Here is a 19,695-nt window from a genome sequence, read left to right on the forward strand (position 1 = left end):
CTTCTTTGAAGCAAAAAGTTGCCCTTTGATTTAGAGACACTTGCATCAATTCAGATTTTTATGGTAATCCTGGACTAAGAAGCATAACAGAATACGAGGATGAGATTTAGGTTCTGGTTTAGACCAAGTCTGAATGCAAAAGACCTCTAGTGAGCAAGAGAGCCTTTTTCCCACTGCACTCATCTGCTGCTCTCTACATAATTTCAGGAAGAGACAGAATTTCAATGAAGCATCTCTCAGAGGGTTTCAGTGAAAACATACACTGGGGAATACACAAGACACTGATGGGCTTATGCTTTCAGATAAGCTCCACCGCCTCAGACAGGACTCAAGGAGGTAGGAAAACAAAGTTGGGGGGAGAGGAAATCCAGAAATGTTTTCAAGTGCAGCCCAGCTTCACACAGCACCCTGCAAACAAACACTGATCTTTCACTGATCTTTTTATTTACAGAAATGGTAAACTCACATTGCAATTCCAGAATCTAGAGATAATGGAGGTGGAGAGGAAGAGATCATAAAGAGGCAGCACAGCAAAGCACATAGAATTACTATGACCCACATGTCTTCCAGGAATATCTGTAGGTACTGTCTGCAGACAACAGTGAATCCATCCCTGCCTCATCACAGCACCCAGCTTGGGTAAGAATCTAAATGACAAGCTCTGGATTTGGGGGAAGAAGTCCAAGAAAGAGTGCAGAAACTCCTGCCTCAGCTCCCTTCTGTAGGTTTTGCCCTTTGAGAGCTGAGAACAGTCCTGCCCTCACAGCCCTCTGGCCCCTCAAGGGGACACACGGCCCCTAACGACCAGCAGATTTGTGGCCATTTCCCTCAGGAGCCTGGCAGAGCACATCCAGACTCCGTGTAGCTCAGGACTGTTTAGAAAGGGAAGGAAAAAGGTGAGGTGTTGCACTAGAGATCTGAATGGGAGGAGGAAGAGTTGTTGCCAAGAAATACGGCAGAAATTGACGATAAATAACACGCCTGCAACTGAAATGCCTTGCATCCTATCAGCAGCTCACAGCCCAACCACCTCCAAACACACACATGCTGAGCAAACCCTGGTGTTCAGCAGGACCAGTCACAAGTGCTCACATGTGCAGCTGCTCCTACACTTCAGGAAGAAATTTCCAGGAGTGGTGTGAGCTACAGAAAGTGCCTTTCACCGGGATTCACAAAGCAGCAAATCCTGCTGCAGCACCGCTATAGCCAACTAGGCTACCCAAGAGATAAACCAGTGTGCAGAGAGAATTCCACTTAGCAAATTAGTGCTTACCAAAGGGGAAAAAAAAAGGAGGAAAAAAGGGGAAGTAATAAAAGAGAGGGAAGAAAAAGAAGAAATGGGGAAGGGGTAAAAGGGGAGAAAAAAGGAGGGTGGAAAGGAGAAAAACAAAGGGTGGAGGGGAAGGAGAAAAAAAGATGGGGGAGAAAAAGGAGTAAAAAAATAGGGAAAACAGAAAAATAAAGGGGGGAAAAAATAACAACCCACTTTTCAGTATCTTTGATAGCAACAAAGTTGTAGCATCAGGTAAAATTCAATTTTATAGCTTTCAGAAACTAAGTAGCTAATATATTCCTGGTCTCAAAGTTCCTCTGTTCTGCCCTGCAGATAATACATATGCTGAGCTCTACATTTTTGAAAGCTCCTGTCATCTTTGCTACTTGATAAAAAACACAAAACTAACTTGATACTGTCCTGAAAAACACAGCCCAAGAGAGCTCTGTGGGGGCTGCAGAACCTAAGCTTCAATTTATCACACCAAAGCAAGCATGAAGGAAGAGAATGATGTGATTCCTCTGCAACCAAATTGTTCTTTAAGTGTTTCAATTTGAAGTCTGACACAGACAACACAGTCCACAAGAAACTGGGGTCTGGCTAGTCCAAACCAGGAATGACTAAGCTGCTTAGAAAGCTCCACTGAATGAGAAGAACTCAGGCTCTGTGATGCCAGGTGACTGAGTTTTGATGCGTTTCAGGCATTCCTCAAGATCCGTGCTCTTCTCAGCTCCTTACACAATGCTAGTTCCAGTATTCACGCACTGATCAAACACTCAGACCCAGCTTCCACCAGCAGTACTCCTTCCTGGCTGCCCCCAAGGAGCTACTTACTGCACACCACTGCTGTCTACTTCACAAATACTCCACACCACAAGTGTAAGGAGAATGGGAATGTTGCTTGTGTACAGGACATGTCTCCTTTTACAGGTGTGAGACTGGAGAAGTTCAAACAAAATCCCTGTACCTCATTTCAGTAACTCCAAAGATGGTATAGAAGCCTTTAACTACTTTAATTTTGAACTGCATTAAACTAAGGAACTAATTCCCAGCAGAAGCCTCCCGTTTCACTGAGCTTAACCCTAATGCAGGCAGCTGAGCAATAAACTGAAGTAACAGAGCCTTCTAAATTTAGTATTGGTTATCTGGCTTCTTCATGCCAAGAGTGCCCTCAAGAACAGCTCACAATTACTAACCTCTACAAGCGCACATCATTTCTCCTGCAAAGATGTGTGAAAGCGGCCTAAAAGGTATTTGGCCTGATAAAAAACTGGGGCTGTCAGCAGAGTCCCTGCTCCCAGCACAACCTGAAAGCTGGAATCACTCAAGCAGCTCGTTCTTCCTTGGCGTGATGTGGCAGAAGAGCGAAGCAAGCCCCAACAGTTTCCACCGGAGCGGAGTTTTCATTGCTGCGCGCACGATTAAGAGCCCTGGAAACACAGAAGCATGTTCCCTCATCTCTCCTTCACCCTTACCACCCTTCTGTGGCTTCGCTGATGAGTGGAAAGTATTAAGTCAAAACACAGCTCCTGCAATTTCCTTACCCAACCTTGGGCTGCAGCTCAAGGCTGCAGCTTGCCCTTCTGTAGCAGCAAGCTGAGACAAGACCGGGGTTGCCAGGCGAGAGGACACGGTGTTTTCCAGGCTATGGTTTAGTCTGCAGATGTTAAAGAACAACACCTCCCTAGGTTTAAAAATCAGTGTTAAATATCTTAAAAGATTATGGATCAGCATCCACATTGTCAGCAAGTGGATTAAAAAATGGTCAGAGCTATACAAGCAACATTTGCCTTAGGTTAACAGTTGGACTTGATGTAAAAGGTCTTTTATTGTACTGGGTCTAGTTCTGGGCTCCCCAGTTCAAGAGAGACAAGGGATGGCTGGAGAAAGTCCAACAGAGGCTATGAAGATGCTGAGGGGACTGGAACATCTCTCTGAGGAGGAAAGGCTGAGAGACCTGGGGCTGGTTAGCCTGGAGAAGGGCAGCCTGGGAGGGGATCTTCTCAGTGCTCAGCAAGACCTAATGGGTGGGGGGTAAAAGGATGGGGACAGACTCTTTCTAGTGGTGCCCAGTGATAGGACAAGGGGCAGCAGGCACAAACCAGAACTCAGGAGCTCACATCTAAACAGGCAGGGTTCTGGAGACCTGGAGCAGGCTGCCCAGAGAGGTTGTGGAGTCTCTTCTGGAGACATTCCAAACCTATGTGGACATTGTGATCCTGGGCAACCTGCTGTGGGTGACCCCACTTCAGTAGGGTGGTTGGACTGAATGATCTCCAGAGGTCATTTCCAACCCCCATCATGCTGAGATTCTGGGATTCTGTGTTTAGGCTCAATGGAATGTGCTGCCCGGGGAGGTGGTGGAGTCCCCATCCCTGGAGGTGTTCAAGAGGGGACTGGACGTGGCACTTGGTGCCGTGGTTTAGTCACGAGGTCTGTGGTGACAGGTTGGACTTGATGATCTTTGAGGTCTCTTCCAACCTTGGTGATTCTGTGATTCCAACCTACATGATTTTGTGATTACATCAAGCAGCCTTCTCTGGCATGGATGAGTAAGAAAATGGTTGGGCACCTAAAACCAGTTCCCTGCTGCCCATCCAGCAGCCCACAGAGCTACAGGCAGCCCTGTTTGTTAGCCTCAGTGTTTCTAAGTGACCTTCCAAGACCCTTTCAACTTCTCTTTTCTAGAGCTCCAATACAAAATGTCATTACCCAAGACTGCTGGGTCCTTCCAGCCCGGCTAAATCTCTTCCAAAAAGATGCATTAATTAGTCTCACTTATTTGTTAATGATCTGCACATGCAGAGCAAAGAGCCACTGTCTTGCTTTGGGGAAAAAAAAAAAACCAACCCATGTTGTTATTACAGCAAAAATACAGCAAAAGCACATCAAAAGTGAACACACACACACAGACACACACGTCAAGCACGTGAGGATGTGCTTCCGAGAAAACCATCAGCACAGAACGAGAGTCCTCTCTGCTTTCACATAACCTGAGCTGCTTAGCTAGCGAGCCATAAAATTCAACAACAAAATGTACAGAACCCTCAAGCTGTTTATTTTAGTGCACAGAAAGCTGTTAATTCTGAAGCCATTTGGAAGAGGCACAGGATGCACAATGGTGTGGATTTTCAAAGCAGAGCTGTGCCGTGAGTATTTTTAGTTCGGATGAAAACGAGAAGAAATTGGAGCCTCCATATCCTAAACATTTGCTGAGCCTCATTGGAAAAGTAGTAAATTTCCAGTCCAATTAGTCAGATAATGCAGAGGGAGTAAAGATGGCACTTTTAAAAGCTTAAGCACAGCAGCATGCTTGTGGAAGGCCATCATTTCGATGGAAACCAAACATTTTAGCAAAGCATTACCCAGGAAAAGACTTCCAGGTCAGCACAGAAACCATCACACAGTAAATCCAAGTCAGAGGCAGGAGGCAAGACAAGAGACACTCTTCTGTCACACCAGCCAGAAGTAATAAAGGAAAGTGAGCAGCACTGGAGTCACCAGCAGGAATATTCACTGATGTTGACAAGGAGAAAGGTTTCTGGGAAAAGCAAACTGAATTCATCGAGCACCAGAACACTTATTCTAGGCCTCAGAATTGCAGTTTAACAAAAACCAGCCAGATTTGCCACAGCTGGCCAACAAACTGAGCTGACATATTGCCAGCTTATGTTTGTCAAAGCCATCCTGGAAACTTACCACCTGCACTGAAAAACCAGACTACCCCTGCCCCATGGCCACAGGGAGCTTCTGCCACTTGAGATCTGAAGGCTGCATGGTAAAGAATCATAGAATTGTCAGGGTTGGAAGGGACCTTAAGGATCAGCCAGTTCCAGCCCCCCTGCCATGGGCAGGGACACCTCACTCTACAGCAGGTTGCTCAGAGCCACATCCAGCCTGACCTTAAAAACCTTCAAGGATGGGGCTTCCACCACCTCCCTGGGCAACCTGTTCCAGTGTCTCACCACCCTCATGGTGAGGAATTTCTTCCTAGCATCTAATCTGAATCTACCCATTTCTATTTTTGCTCCATTCCCCCCCACTATCTGACACCCTCAAAAGTCCCTCCCCAGCTTTCTGGTAGGCCCCCTTAAGATACTGGAAGGCCACAATAAGGTCTCCTCAGAGCCTTCTTTTCTCCAGACTGAACAGCCCCAGCTCCCTCAGTCTGTCTTCACAGGAGATAGGAATATGCTGACATGCCATCAAAAGGGACCCTCAATGGTGAATTTTAAGGTAGATAAAATTACTGCCCATCTTTGAGAGCTGAAGACCCCCACCCTGCTGAACAGAAGCCAAGCTAAAAAGTCTCAAAGCTTTAACTTGTCCTAATTAAGCTCCAAGTGAAGCTTAATCCCAGTGAAGACCAGAAGTATGTTCTCTGGGATTAAACCACTAATTTAAAGTTAGATCACAGCTGCTGACACATTTCAGGTACCTTCTCCCTTGCATTCCTCCTAACTACAAATCTGAGGTGGGACAAAGACACATTTCCCATCATCAGCCTGAGCATCACCTGGGTAACTTTACTAAGAGCCCTTCACTCACCCATTCCATTCAAATTCCCTTTGTAGGTTCTTTTTCTGAAGGAAGGAAGGAGGGTTAACAATGCTGCTAGGCCAGGGGGAGCACCACTGTTTCAAAATCTGAGTCTGAAATTCCTTACTCAGTGCTCAATTTTACCACAGTGAGAAAACACAGACGACTCTTGGAAAGAAAAGAGTGAGAGCCAGCCATTTGTCACCTTTACACCTCAGATACTTGCTGCCCTGCGATTCAGTGGCAAATTGGATAGCAGGTGCTATTAATAACCAATCTATTTCCTTTTTGAAAGCTGATTTGTGAAAAGGATGCGAGCATCCCATTTTAAAACACTAATTAGCCAAGGAGGAGTCAAGGAAGTCACTGTGCAGCCTTCAAGAACAGACAGAATCTCTCTCAAAGAGAAGACAAAAAAGCCCAGAGCAAGCTTATCCAAGATCCACGATCACCCAAACACAACCTGCTCAGCCAAGGCAATTCCACGCAGTCACACAAGCACCACAGCCAGGCACTTCAACAACTCACACACTGGTGTCTCAGGAATATGCAGGTCTCACTCAAAGGCTCACACCCACATCCACACAGCCACTGCAAGGATGAGATGACCCTGTCACCTACCAGAGCAGCAGACCTGTCTGGATGACCCAGGAGGTCCCCAGAAAGTGATGTGAAAAATGCAGCTGTTAAGATGTGCTCAAATGTTCAGCTCCCAGAGGTATGATAAGTGACTTACAATCACCTCAAATTACACAGCAAGGAGAAGCTGTGAAGGCAGCACCTCCCTGATTTACAGACAGCAGCATCTCTCCCTATTGTCTAGGGCCTGGCAAGTTAAGGTCAGAATAAAAAGACTCTTTTAAAATACCACCTAAATTGAAAGCACCTACAGCTTCCACTGATTATTTTTCTCTCCATTCTAAGCCCTGAACAGGTTTAAGTAGCAGTTGCCAGCATTAAAGCAGCTGCTCCCCTCCCATTTTCCATTCTCCTGAAGAAGGAACATCCCAGCAGTGCCAGGTAATGGTGAGGAAGCAGCTGGCTCCCACAGCCTCACCTTGCTATGACGGCAGGAAGCAGCCACAGCAGCCACAGAGACTCTCCAGAGAGCACTACTAAATAGCAGAATAGGGATGTCCAGTGTTTGTCTGTGTCTGTTTGTGCTACCCCAGACCCTCAAGAGGGGCTTGAGGACTGTGGGTGAAGTTCCCAGTGACAGCTGAGCTGGGAGATGTGCTCCTGCTCAGCTGCTAGATCCCCTGCTCCTCCCTCAGGCCCCTTCTGGAGCTTGTCCCTGAAGTAACTAATGCTGCCAGCTCTGCAGAAAACCCACTCACCTTCCTCTCCCTGCTGGTCTCCATCTTAGGATGGGCAGCACTGGCTCGTGTGTCCTGGGAAGGGGCAGTGCTTGGCAGGGAGCCTCACCCCCCAGCAGCAGTGACCCCACTCCAGCCCTGCCACGACACCACACCCCAAGAGAATCCACAAACACCTTGTAGAAGGGCAGATCCTTTCCTTCACACATCCCCCCACTCCAAACAAACAGCACAAAGGACAAAAGGACAGGGTTAGGATTAAACCCAGTCCCTTGATCCCTGGCCAAATGTCCTACCCATAAGCCCACACAACTTCCAGAGCCAATTTAAAACCCTGAGTGTGCTATACTTTGGGTTATAAAATCATATTTAGACACATACTTCAAGTGTTCTTTGCTCTGCTGGTGGCTAAAAACAATTCCTTTGTCATCAAATCTTGCTTCAGCAAGCTGACGGGACGTTTTTAGCTCAGGAAATAAGATAATTATGGTTCAAGGTAAACAACTACAACTGTGCATCACAAACAGTTTCTAATTTTAAGCCTGAGGCCCTCTAATGCCATCTATATTTTAAAGAGTTTCCTTACAAATGGTTTAGGTTGTCTGAGTAGCTTGTGACTGAGCCCCACGGCTGAGCCACAGCAGCGGCAGGTCTCGGGAACACACAGGCAGAGGTAGGAGATAAAAGTCCAGCAGATGCAGCAGGTGAGCTTTGGCATCAAGCAAGTCAAGGTGAGGCCAACATGAAAGGAGGAGAATGTACTCTGAATCTTAAAGAAGTCGAGAGAGAAAAACCTGTGTCTCTCAGGAGCACACAGCAAAGGCTCAGCCCCGAGAGCAGAGCTCCACATACTTGCGCAATGTTTGCTGCGAGTCATTTTACATCCCAGACCTCAACCACCCCACTGCAGCTTCCCCCACTGGCACAACAGCAAGAACTCAAGTTTCAACTCGCTGCGAGAGCATCAGCTACTGAGCTGCTCAACAGCAGGCAGTAAACTCACCTACAGCCATCCGTGCTGTGTCTAAACTAGCCCCGGTGCTACCGCTGCCGTGAAACATCTCCAGGGTTACCAAGAAACAAAGCCTCCCAGTAAACAGAAGCATCGGGGCCGAGATTCCACAAGCCAGGAAGGCTGAAGCACCACATCTGAATGTGTCTGGAACTACAGGGAGGTATTGAGGGCAGTGAGCTGTCTGCCTCCAGGATGAATCATTACATGCAGAGGTAGCAATAACTCCAAGTACTGCTCCTAGGTGTTAGCCAGGGAGGCTTTCATTCTGCCTCATCGGATAAGAGGGAAGTGCTAAATTACAACCAAACGAAGGCAGCTGAATGAGGGAATGCAGCAGAGCAAGTGAGACCCAACACAGACAAAGCATTCTTCAGCAGTTGTTCTCAGAAGAGGCAGAAGTGGTCAGAACTATTCAAAGAGCTGGTTGGGAGAACGCCACCACTTCTGCAGAAGACTAAACAGCGAAGAGGAATCACGTGGCGAAGCCTGGGCAGCTCGGGCGAGCTCCTTCCTCCAAAACTTTTCATCATTAAACATTTTCCAACAACCCCACCCCATTTCTGCTATTGTTGTCAAAGAGGGAATTCCAACCAGAACAATTATTTGCACCACATTTTTTTTTCCCCCCTGTTGGAAGGAGAAAAAGCAGTCACACTGCAGAGCAAAAAAAAAACCCCCCCGCGATTCAGGCGGTAGTTCAGCCAGCAACACAAAGTCTCCTTCTCGAAGACAAAAAGATCACCGTGCCTCCAGTCCGCCCAGCAGCAGCACAAACGTATTTTTAGCCACAACCATGTGAAGGCAGCAGTATGGTGGAAGTCTCCCAGGTTGCAGAGAGCCGTGGGAGGTTAATCTCTCTACACCCTGGAGAGGGCAGTTCATTAAGAGGCTGTTCCGAGCAGAAGGAAACAATTCACCCACTCCCTGAAGACATTCCTCTTCCCACGACTGCACACAAGGCAGCTCCTCTGAGCTCTCCACCACCCCGTATCTCAGGCCAGTTTGCAATATTTTCTCCCCTAGTAGCACCATGCCCAGGCTGTGGTAGAAGGAGCTTGACTTTGAGGGTGCTGGGGCCCTGGAGCAGGCTACCCAGAGAGTTTGTGGAGTCTCCTTCTCCGGAGACATTCCAGCCTGCCTGGACATTGTGATTCTGGGCACCCTGCTGTGGGAGACACTGCTTTAGCAGGGGGGTTGGACCATAAGATCTCCAGAAGCCCATCCCAACCCCCACCGTGCTGGGATTCTGAGATACACATCTCCCACATAATTAATGGAGCTAAATCAAACACAGTCTTCACAGCACCACACAGGGTGAAAAGTGCCTCAGAGTCAACCCAAACATCCAAGAAGGGAAGAAGCAGAAAGACAATTTGGGTTTATAATGTTTTATCTCCCAATTAACACTTTCTCATGACTTCTGATAAGGTAACTGTTAGCTGTCAGACCAAACCTAAGTGCAAATAAATACCTTGAAGTACTCTCAAATACTCTCCCTGCCACCAAAGCCACTCTGCTCTCCTGCTATGGAAGAAATGTTTAACCCAGTTATCAGGTAAAGGAGGCTATTCAATGAGTCCACAAAGGTAACTTAGTCACCACGTGTTAGTTTATACCTACAAGGTGCTCACATTGCAATTCATCAAGCAGCCCTTCAGAACCACACCCCTGGAAGAAAACACCTCAAAGGTGTGCTGAGAGAGCTGAGAAGTAGTCAGAAAATGTAAGTTACTCACCATACCCAGACTCACACACAGGCTAGAGGGTAAGGTGGGTTTGGGGCTGATTGGTTGTTTAAAATGAGTTGAGCACTGCCCAGCTATGCTCTGTCCATACAATGACACCCCTTCATCTTGAACCACAGGCTAACCAACTACCACAGACCTCTACCCTCATTTCCCCAGCTCCTGTGATGCTGGAAATATCAACTCAACACTAGCTCCAAAACCTGCTTTTTATTTCCTTACACTATTACAGATTTTAATACTTAACTCTCAAATAAAATGCTTCCAATCCTAAACCTTTTGGGGGGGAACACCTGCTTTTTCCAGTACATGAAGTTGAGCAAGAATGGAATAAAATTCAGATGAAATAATGAACACATTTTTCTCTAATTCATAAGTTTATGAATTGCCACCAAGTCTGACTGTCCCATCTGATAGCTTAGATTGTCAGAGCACATTACCCATCCCCTTTGAAGAGAGACATTGGAGTATCCCACAGGTTTGCCATTGAAGAATACCAACTGATGGTCAATTCTCAGCATTTGTGTGACAACAAGTAGGGAAAAGAGGAAAAATGCAACAAGTCTTCGTAAGATCTGAAAGTCCAGACTCTGCCCAAGCCATTTTTTAGACTTCTATTGAAATTCTATTGGCCTTTGACTCAAACACCTCTGCCAACAGGAAAAGAGCATTAACATCACACAGGGAAATTAGCAGAAATCACAGAATGGTAGGGGTTGGAAGGGACCTCTGAAGATCCAGTGCAGCCCCTCTGCCAAAGCAGGATCACCTGGAGCAGGTCACACAGGAACACATCCACACAGGTTTTGAAAGTCTCTAGGGAAGGAGACTCCACAACCTCTCTGGGCAGCCTGTTTCCAGTGCTCTAGCACCCTTAACAATAAACAAGTTTTTCCTCATGTTGAGGTGGAACTTCCTGTGTTCTAGTTTGTATTCACTGTCCCTTGCCGTGTCCAATCCCCTCTTGAACACCTCCAGGGACGGTGACTCCACCTCCCTGAGCAGCACATTCCAACGGCTAACAACTCTCTCTGTGAAGAACTTTCTCCTCACCTCGAGCCTAAACCTCCCCTGGGACAGCTTGAGGCTGTGTCCTCTTGTTCTGTTGCTGGTTGCCTGGGAGAAGAGACCAACCCCCACCTGTCTACAACCATGGTTTAGTTAGTCATGAGGTGCTGGGCGATAGGTTGGACTTGATGATCTCTGAGGTCTTTTCCAACCTTATTGATTCTATGATTGTCCTATCACAGGACACCACTAAAAAGGGACAAGTACCTTCTGGACACCCACCTTTCATATATATATATAATGTTCCAGTAACTGTCCCTTTCTTACAGGCACAGCCTAAAACAGTCACGTGTGTGTACATATATATAAACATTAGTAAGATCTCCTCTCCATCTTCTCTTTTCCAGGCTAACCAGCCCCAGGTCTCTCAGCCTTTCCTCATCAGACAAATGTTCCAGCCACTTCATCATCCTCATAGCCTCCATTGGACACTCCCTAGCATATCCCTGTTCCTCTTGAACTGGGGAGCCCAGAGCTGGACACAATACTCCAGATGTGGTCTCATGGGGGCAGAAGGGGAGCAGAAGCGAGTAACATCTGTGAACGAAGCTACTCCATACCCACGCCACACACTGCACTTCAAAAACTGGTTCACTTGGAATAGCTAACAGCTTTCATGGCAGGCAAGCAAAACTGCTCTGAAATGTGGTGTGTAGGTACAGTTGGGAGGAAAAAAAAAAAAAGAAAGAAAGAAAGAAAAAAACTCAAGCTTGATTCAGCCCTTCCTCCTCCAAAGGCTTTAAATAGGGTGTTATCACTACTTGTTTATATGCCATCACAGGAAAAAAACCACGCTGGGTTTCTTAATACTGCATTACAGAACAAAATGTTACTCAATTCTTTCTGCAGAGCCCCAAGAAATAACTGTGAGACCATATGCATCTGAAAGCATCCACGTGCTGGAGTAATCTGGACTTACGTAAGCCACAATTGGCCTCCAACCACAGAGAGCAGAGGAACCAAAGGGCCAACACACACATTTTCTGAGAGAGCTCAAACTGAACGACTCAAAATTCATTTGGAGGAGGCTGATTTGGGAGGGAGGTGAAATTCAGGTCCCTGGGGTACAATTTAAGGTTTCTGTCAGGGAAGTAGACCGATCAGAGAATCCCGAGTGGTTCGTTTTCTCTCCTTCAGCTCATCCTGTTGAGCAAAAATGCATCATTTGCTCATTGACAAGGTCAGTTTGAACTGGTGCCACCATGATTCCTGTCTCAGTAGCCAGAAGTCAAGTTCTCCCAAGGTGTCACCAAGACATGGACAAAGGCAGAGGACTGCATCCTTCTGTTTTGTCACTGCCTCTAAGCAGAGATACTCCTGGAGATCATGCTGTACTTCATCTTTGAAGACACAAAGCACATGGTTCTATACATTAGTGGGATCCACCACAGCCCCTTCAGAGAAGGTCAAAGCTCACCACCACACTATGGGGTAGTAGCTAAAGCCCTAGATCCCCCTGCCTTGGGATGGCCCCACTGTCTTTAGCTCTAAAATCAGCTTCCCACCACCAGCTGCAGTGGACATACACAACACTCACATCTGCATTTTCTGAGCCTGGGGGTTCCCAAGTGAAGTAAACCAACGAGCAACTGGGCACAGTTCAGAGGAACAGCAGCCACGGCATGAGACTGACAGGTACACAGTGGGCAAAAACAGACCCAAAATCCACAGACAGGCAAGAAATGGGACTCAGATCCACTTTCATTTCTACCTGCTCTTAGCCAAAAGGAAACAATGTTTCCTTAGAAGCACGATGAATGCTTTGGTATCACCGTGGGACAAAGTTCAGTGCTGTTACATGCCAGGCTTGGGGTAGGAGAAAATCCCTGAATCCCGGCATCGTGAGGGGTGGAAAAGACCTCTGTGGATCATCCAGTCCAAACCCCCTGCTGAAGTAGGGTCACAATGTCCAGGTAGGTATGGAATCTCTCCAGAGAGGGAGACTCCACAACCTCTCTGGGCAGCCTGCTCCAAGGTTCCAGCACCCTCACAGCAAAGAAGTTTCTCTTCCTGTTCAGACAGAACCTTCTGGGTTCCAGTTTGTGCCCGTTGACCCTAGCCCTATCACCGGGCACCACTGAAGGTGGTTTGCCCAGCTTCCACCACCACCATAAAGCCACAAATACACCATCATGAGAAGAAAGCCAACTTTCAATGCAGATAAGGACAACAAGTATTTCATTGCTGTGTTTCAAACGTTAAAGGCCTGAAACTGAACCACAGGAAGGAGTGTTACTAGTTAGGCTGTTACAGCAAATTAAGTGAAAACAGAAAATGAAGTCTAACTGACATTAAACTCAAGTACATGCACCACAACCCTAATACACAGTTCTAAGGACAAAACTTCTGCAGAACAGAAAAGCACTCCCAGTAACTCCAAACATTAAGCTGAGGTACTGCAGGCATCTTAGTTTAGCCAAAGAAGGTGCCTCCTACAAACGACACTGGTTCCTTCAGCGAGAGCTGCAGCCTGATTAACAGAGGTCCATTATAAAGGCAACGCATAACCCAGCTCCTGGAGCAGGCACAGCCACATCGGACTGTGTTACTATGGCAACCAGGCAGGAAAATATAAAGCAAATTACAGTTAAATGAAAATTATTCTCCATGACAATATATGTTAATGCAGGAACATTTGCAAGGCCATTCTGGATAAGATGTTTACATTCACACATGTGTTTACCAAAATAAATAAAGGCAGGCTGAAGCAGCTAATGGATCATCCACAGATAAGAATCACAGCCTGGTTTTTTTTCCCCTTTAAGTCTGAATGTCTTCAGAAAAAAATTCGGGCTAACAGGGTAGAAAACAAACCACCTTAACGAAGGTGTCTGCCCCTTCAGGTACAGTACACACATTCCTGAAGGAAAACAGCTTTCCAGAAGATCTAACGTGGAGGTTTCTGAGTGTTGTGATCCTTTAATTTTCCTGGCTGCAAACAAAGAGCACATTTATACCTCCTCATCCCAGGAGAGAAGGTTTTAAACCAGAGGCGAAGTCACTCAGAATATTTATAGAGATCTGACTGAAGCTGGAATAGTGACTTATTTTCATCAGCTCTAACTCGCTCCTTGAAAACTGTTTTATGCCTCGGTCTGCAGTGCTGAGGCTGCAGCTGCCTTACACGTCACCAGGGTTTAGAAGCAGCCCAGGTCAACAAGAACTCGCTATCAGATGCTCTTAGAAAAGCCCACAATTAAGGCTTTAAAAGGTTATCCCACTCTCCCACCGAGATCATTTTGCTTAAACAGTCTTTTTTTTTAGGGAATATTTCTCAGTTCCTAAATATCTCCTGCAGCATGAGTGAAGCTAATTGGAACAAGGCTCCTTCAAGAGGCAGCCACTTATTTATTTTAACTCAGTTGGCTGCAACCCCAAAGAAAAGCCCAAAGAAAGAAAGTAGGTTATAAAGTGACTTACAGTCTCTCTTCCCCTCTGAAGTGCCACGTTTTAAGAAGGGTTGAAAATCCTGCATTGGAAAACAGCCCCCCTCTCAGCCGCGTTCCGCAGCTCCCCTGCCAAGTTCCTTTCCCATGGAAATGGTCTCCCTGTTCCGTGAGTACCACAGGTGCAGGTTTCTTAGGAAGACCCAGAAAGAGCACAAGGCACTTTTTGAATCCGTTTCAGCGAGCTGGGAGCACAGAGGACGGCATTCACTCCGCTGGCACATCTGAACTCGCTCCGTACACGCTCCCACTGACCCCTGCATCTGTCTCCTGCCTCCACCTACAGAACAATACTTGAATGATGAGGATCATAACTTTTTATGACAGTGGGAAAACTGCAATATTCTCCACAAGTTCAACTCCACCCTACACATAAAACTCCTCAGAGGTCCAACCATAAAGCAAACTACCTGCTTTGAAGTTCGACTTCGGGCCCCGCACACGTTATAAAGCTGATCTGAAAGGAGGCAGGGCATTAATGTTTTACATAACCACACTCGTGGAGAGCATCATCTGTTAATCATCACTGACAACAGCAAGTTAGGTCAAAAAGTATCTGGGTAACAAAACTCCTTACAGGTGAGCTCAGGTTACCCACAAACACCCAGTTCACATACCACCACACAGATGCTCCACTTTCCCTGAGGCTCGCTTGCTGCAAAGCCCACGGTAGCACCACCATTAGAATTTCAACTCATATAGTCACTCATCCACAGCTCCCCCACAGAATCCCAGTATGGTGGAGGTTGGAAAAGACCTGTGGGGATCACCTAGTCCAACCTCCCTGCTAAAGCAGGAGCACCCACAGCAGGCTGCCCAGGATCACCATGTCCAGGTAGGTTTGGAACCTCTCCAGAGAGAAAGACTTCAACACCCTCACAGCAAAGAAGTTTCTCATCTTGTTCAGACAAAACCTTCTGGGTTCCAGTTTGTACCCAATGCCCCTTGCCCTGTCACTTGCCACCACTAGAAAGTCTGGCCCCATCCTCTCACCCCGCATCCTTTAGTTCTTGCTGAGCATTAAGCAGACCCCCTCTCAGGCTGCTCTTCTGCAGGCTAAACAGCCCCAGGTCTCTCAGCCTTTCCTCCTCACTGATATGCTCCAGTCCCCTCCCCTCAACATCTTCATAGCCCTCCATCCCTCTGCCTTTCCCCATACCCAGAGTATTTTCACACAACACAAACTGCTACAAACCTCAGACTCAAAAAGAGAAGAAAAAACACCCAACCCTCTGTGACTCAAACTACAGCAGCAGTTGCTAGGTTCCCTTTAAAGCCTTCAACTAATTGCTAGGGTTGGGTTTCTGCTGAAGCTCCTTGCTGCAGTGGTGGAAGGGTTGAACATTGTTTGCACAAAAGAACTTCGAAAAGCACAGGCTGCATGCCTGCATCAGCCAGTATTTATATTCTGTGCACAAATGGGATTCTGTGCACACACACACACAGTCCTCACTGGTCTTCAGGCAGATGAATCCCACCAGGACAAGCCACCTCAAAGCCTCCGGTACCCTGCTCACTGCTGGCATGCACCGCAGCCTGCTGCAGAGCACTGTCTTACTCTGTCAGAATGCATCCACACCAGGAGTCATTTTCTCTGCACATAAGCAAATTCATGCTAGCACGAAGTAAAACTCCCGAGAAAACCACACAGCTTGCAGCTCTCATGGCCTGGCAAACGGGTCAGGGGAAGGCCAGGCTGCCAGGCAATACTCAGCGAGCAGAGCAGCCAGCACCCTCCCTGCACCCTTCTCTACTGTGAGCTGCAGCAGTGAATTAGCACCAGATGGAGCAGAGAACAGCTCTGAGGAGACCGTCAGGAGGATTCTGCAGATTTCCATTACCTGCACTGCTCAAGGAGAGTAAATTCTGCCTACAAGTATTGCTGGTGACACCATGGAAAAGAGCTCATGGCTCAAACACAGAAGGCATCCTCAAGAGAAAGAGCCAAAGAGCTGATCTAAGCAGGGACAATAGACGGTCCCAGTGATGCAAAAGAGGTAACAGCCACAAAACAAGCAGACCCAGGCTACCAGCACGCCAAACTCCCATCCCTGGCAGAAGTCTCCACACCCTCAGATCCTTCACCTCACCATGCTTCACTCTGGTTTCAAGCACTTTCCTCCCACCATGCAAAACCAAGGCCCAGATCTCAGAGGGAAATGGAGATGCAGGATGATCACGGAGAAAAGGAGAAAGGCAGGAACAGACGGGACGGAACATCAAAAGGCAGACAGGCTAAAATTAGAGACAAGAATCCTGGATGAGGAGGACCAAGGGGAAAGCGGAGAGCTGAGCAGAACCTCCATCAGATGAGGCTCCAGGGAAGGGGGAGGGACAGACAGAAGGCAGAAGAAATGTTATGGTGGGTGAAGCAGGGGAAGCCAGCAGACAGAACAGACTGCAGAAGTGAATTCAGCATTTCAAGACTACAACCTGTGGCTTTCTAACTAAGAGACACTACTCAGCACACCAGGAAAAAGCCACCAAGTTGACTTCTCATCTGATCTCTCCTTCCCTGGATGAGGGCAAACTCAAAGGCAGTTCAGCTCTCATCACAGAACAAGTTTAGCACCCCAGCAGCAGTGCTGATCACAGAGGAAGGTAATTTAGCTCATCACCTTCACCCACAACAGAGATCAGCAGCTCTGAGTAATGCAGGGCACCTCAGATCCTGGTCAGAAAGCCAGAAGCTTTATGGGCTGCTGGTAAAACAGAGATCAAACACATCAGAGGCCAGAACAGTCACCCCACAGCACCCTGACATGTGCTGAGAGCCAGGCTACAGCAAGGAAGGAAACTAGAGAAGACAGCACAGTTCTCAACTATCCCAGGTTTCAAAAGGTGCATATCCTTGTGTGTCCTGTCTGAGCTGGTAGGACAAGAAATCCTGAGTTGGAATAAGAAGGTCAAGGCTCGAGGAAAACAGGACTTTCATCTTCAAACCCAGCTGGTGCGTTCACCTCTTGGACTGTTCCAAAAGGTGAAGTATTACATACAGAACCACCCAGACTCACTCATTACAGACCCAGGATCTAGCTCAGATAAACAGATCAGCCTGTGCCTAGCTGCAAGATGAAACCAGGGAGACAGCTAGCTATGGGAAGCAGCCAAACACTGTAACTAGAGCACCAGCTCGCCCAGTGGTATTTAAACCACCACAGCAGCCATGAGCAGGATGTTTGTTTCCACACACACCCCTTCCCCACATCTACCTACATCTCTTCCCAGCATCAGCATGGCTAATCTCCCCCACCTATCTACAGATACTTTATAAATAGGCTTACAGCTTCAGTCCATCCAGGACCTGACGCAAGAGCAGGCCACCAGTGGGTGCAGCGAGCGGCGTGTGCCCTTACGACAACGCTGGCATTTCCCAATCTGCAACAGCCACCAGCCTGCAGAACGCGGAAAACACCGGAGCCAGAGCCTCAAAATCGCCCCAAACCCTGCTGCTTTTCACAGGGTGCAGTCACTACCACAGTCAGCAGATAGCAGCTCACCTCCTCCCCGCGGAAGGCAGCTACCCAGAGACCATTCCCAACTTCTTGGAACTTTATCTGGGCTCCTCCCGGAGCTCAGCAGCCTGCAGAACCCAGCTACTTACTAGTAATGTGGGGCTCCTGGTACAACTTGTTTACAGAGAGCAGGTCATAGGATAGGCTGGAAGGTGTAAGCAGGATATTGTTTTTATGGCTCTGAACTCCTGCCCAGATAAGCTGATAAGACTCTGGGCTGAGGGGGAGGGGAGCACTTTCAGAGGTGCTTTATTTAAAACGAAGCAGCACCGTGAACTGCAGTTCAACATTTAATACTTAATCACAAGGTTTCCATTCACCTTATTTTCCTTTAATATGGTTGGGGGGTTTTGGGGTAGGGTTTTTTCTGGTTTTGTTTGGGGTTTTTTTTTTTTGTTTTTTTAAAGGAACTTCATTTCCTATCCAGGCTTCCAGGGCACCAAAGCACCCTGCTTCAAACCCCAGCTCCTCAGGCTCTGCTGCCCAGGCTGGGGAGCTTTCAGGGACAGGCTGTCTCTGGAGCACGGTGAATTTTTCAGAGGATCACATCTCCCTTCTTTGCCAAGCCTCTGACACAGTTTTAGCAGCTTCACACTGCTCTAAATCATTTTAGACCTCTTCTACGCTGCAAAGCCATCAATCTCTCAAATAATGAGAGCTTCCCTCAACGTTTGCTTCCCCCCACTCTCTCTCCTGATCACCCCCAGCCATTTCACCACCCACCACAACACCCCTAGATGTTGTTCTCCTCAGCTGAGGACCTTCAGCTGACCACCAAAGAAGGACCACCTCAGTATTTCTCTCAGAGCAAATCCAACACAAGGGGAAAGGAGATGCCTTTTCACGGTGCATAGAAGAGAAAAACAACAGGTCCCCCAGCACATGGCCAAGACACAGGGAGTCTTCTGCCCTTTTCATTGCCAGAGCCTGTCCATTTTGTTGCAGAGACACATTTCAGCCACATATGAACCCAGCACCAGCGTGGACACTCCTGCAGCCTCACAGCAGAATGAATATTTCCAACGTTTCCACACCACACCGAATGCTGTGACTGTTGGTTTACTGACACAAAAACAACTACAGCCAGCAGCTCGCTCCTGCCACTGCACTAAGCCACACTGCAGGATTTATCTTAAAAACACTCCCCAGGTAAGTTTGGTTTTCTTTCAAAGGCAGGGAAGAAAGGCTGCCTACAGATTTTGAGAGGATAAATAATTCAATGCTTGAATGCCAAGGGCAGTGCTGCATACATCCATATGGCAGGGACAATGCAGACAGTAATATATGCTTCACATCACCACCCTGACAGTGCCTTCAACCCTGACCTAGAAAAAAACATCACTTTCTTCTGCCTACAACAGCTAATTCACTCTCTGCCGTTGCTACCCTGCAACACCAAGGACTGCCACACGCTTTCTGTTTACTTTGGGGTAATGTGTCCCAATTCTTCAGCCTTTGCACGCTGTCATTTCATTCTCTGCTCACAGCAGCCACATGCAACACGCACAGCGAGGCACACCATGAACTTAAAAGGTGAAAATTCACCAGAGGAGACAGAGATTTCAGAGGGCCCCTTCAGGAGTTCAAGTCTTTTCACTACCAAAACTGAAAGGGGCAGGAAAACCCAAGAGGGTTTCTCCTATGTGAGGTTTGGCAAGATGCCGGTGTGGAGGGAGAGGGGAAGCTCACAGCCCGCACCCAGCACCTGCCTGAGCTCCTGCACTGGGTGTTGATGGGCTCCAGGGCTCCTGCTCTGCACTCAAGACAGACACAGTACC

General features: G+C 47.5%; 1 long non-coding RNA gene across 3 annotated transcripts in view; it reads right to left on the minus strand.

Moving 5' to 3' along the window:
* The window catches only part of LOC137461319 (uncharacterized), a 37,121-nt gene extending 19,132 nt beyond the window's left edge, over positions 1 to 17,989 (minus strand). Inside the window, exon 1 of one of the 3 annotated variants that reach the window (XR_010993329.1) lies at positions 17,903 to 17,989. This is a non-coding gene — a long non-coding RNA (uncharacterized lncRNA). Of the gene's footprint in view, positions 1 to 14,376; positions 16,135 to 17,686; positions 17,871 to 17,902 lie in introns of those variants that run through there. The other 2 variants (XR_010993328.1, XR_010993327.1) reach the window with 2 other exon arrangements.
* Positions 17,990 to 19,695: the final 1,706 nt, after the last annotated feature.

The sequence above is a fragment of the Melanerpes formicivorus genome, unplaced genomic scaffold, assembly GCF_026170545.1.
Source record: "Melanerpes formicivorus ecotype bairdi unplaced genomic scaffold, bMelFor1.0.p_v2 SCAF_1777, whole genome shotgun sequence".
NCBI classification, from domain to species: domain Eukaryota; kingdom Metazoa; phylum Chordata; class Aves; order Piciformes; family Picidae; genus Melanerpes; species Melanerpes formicivorus.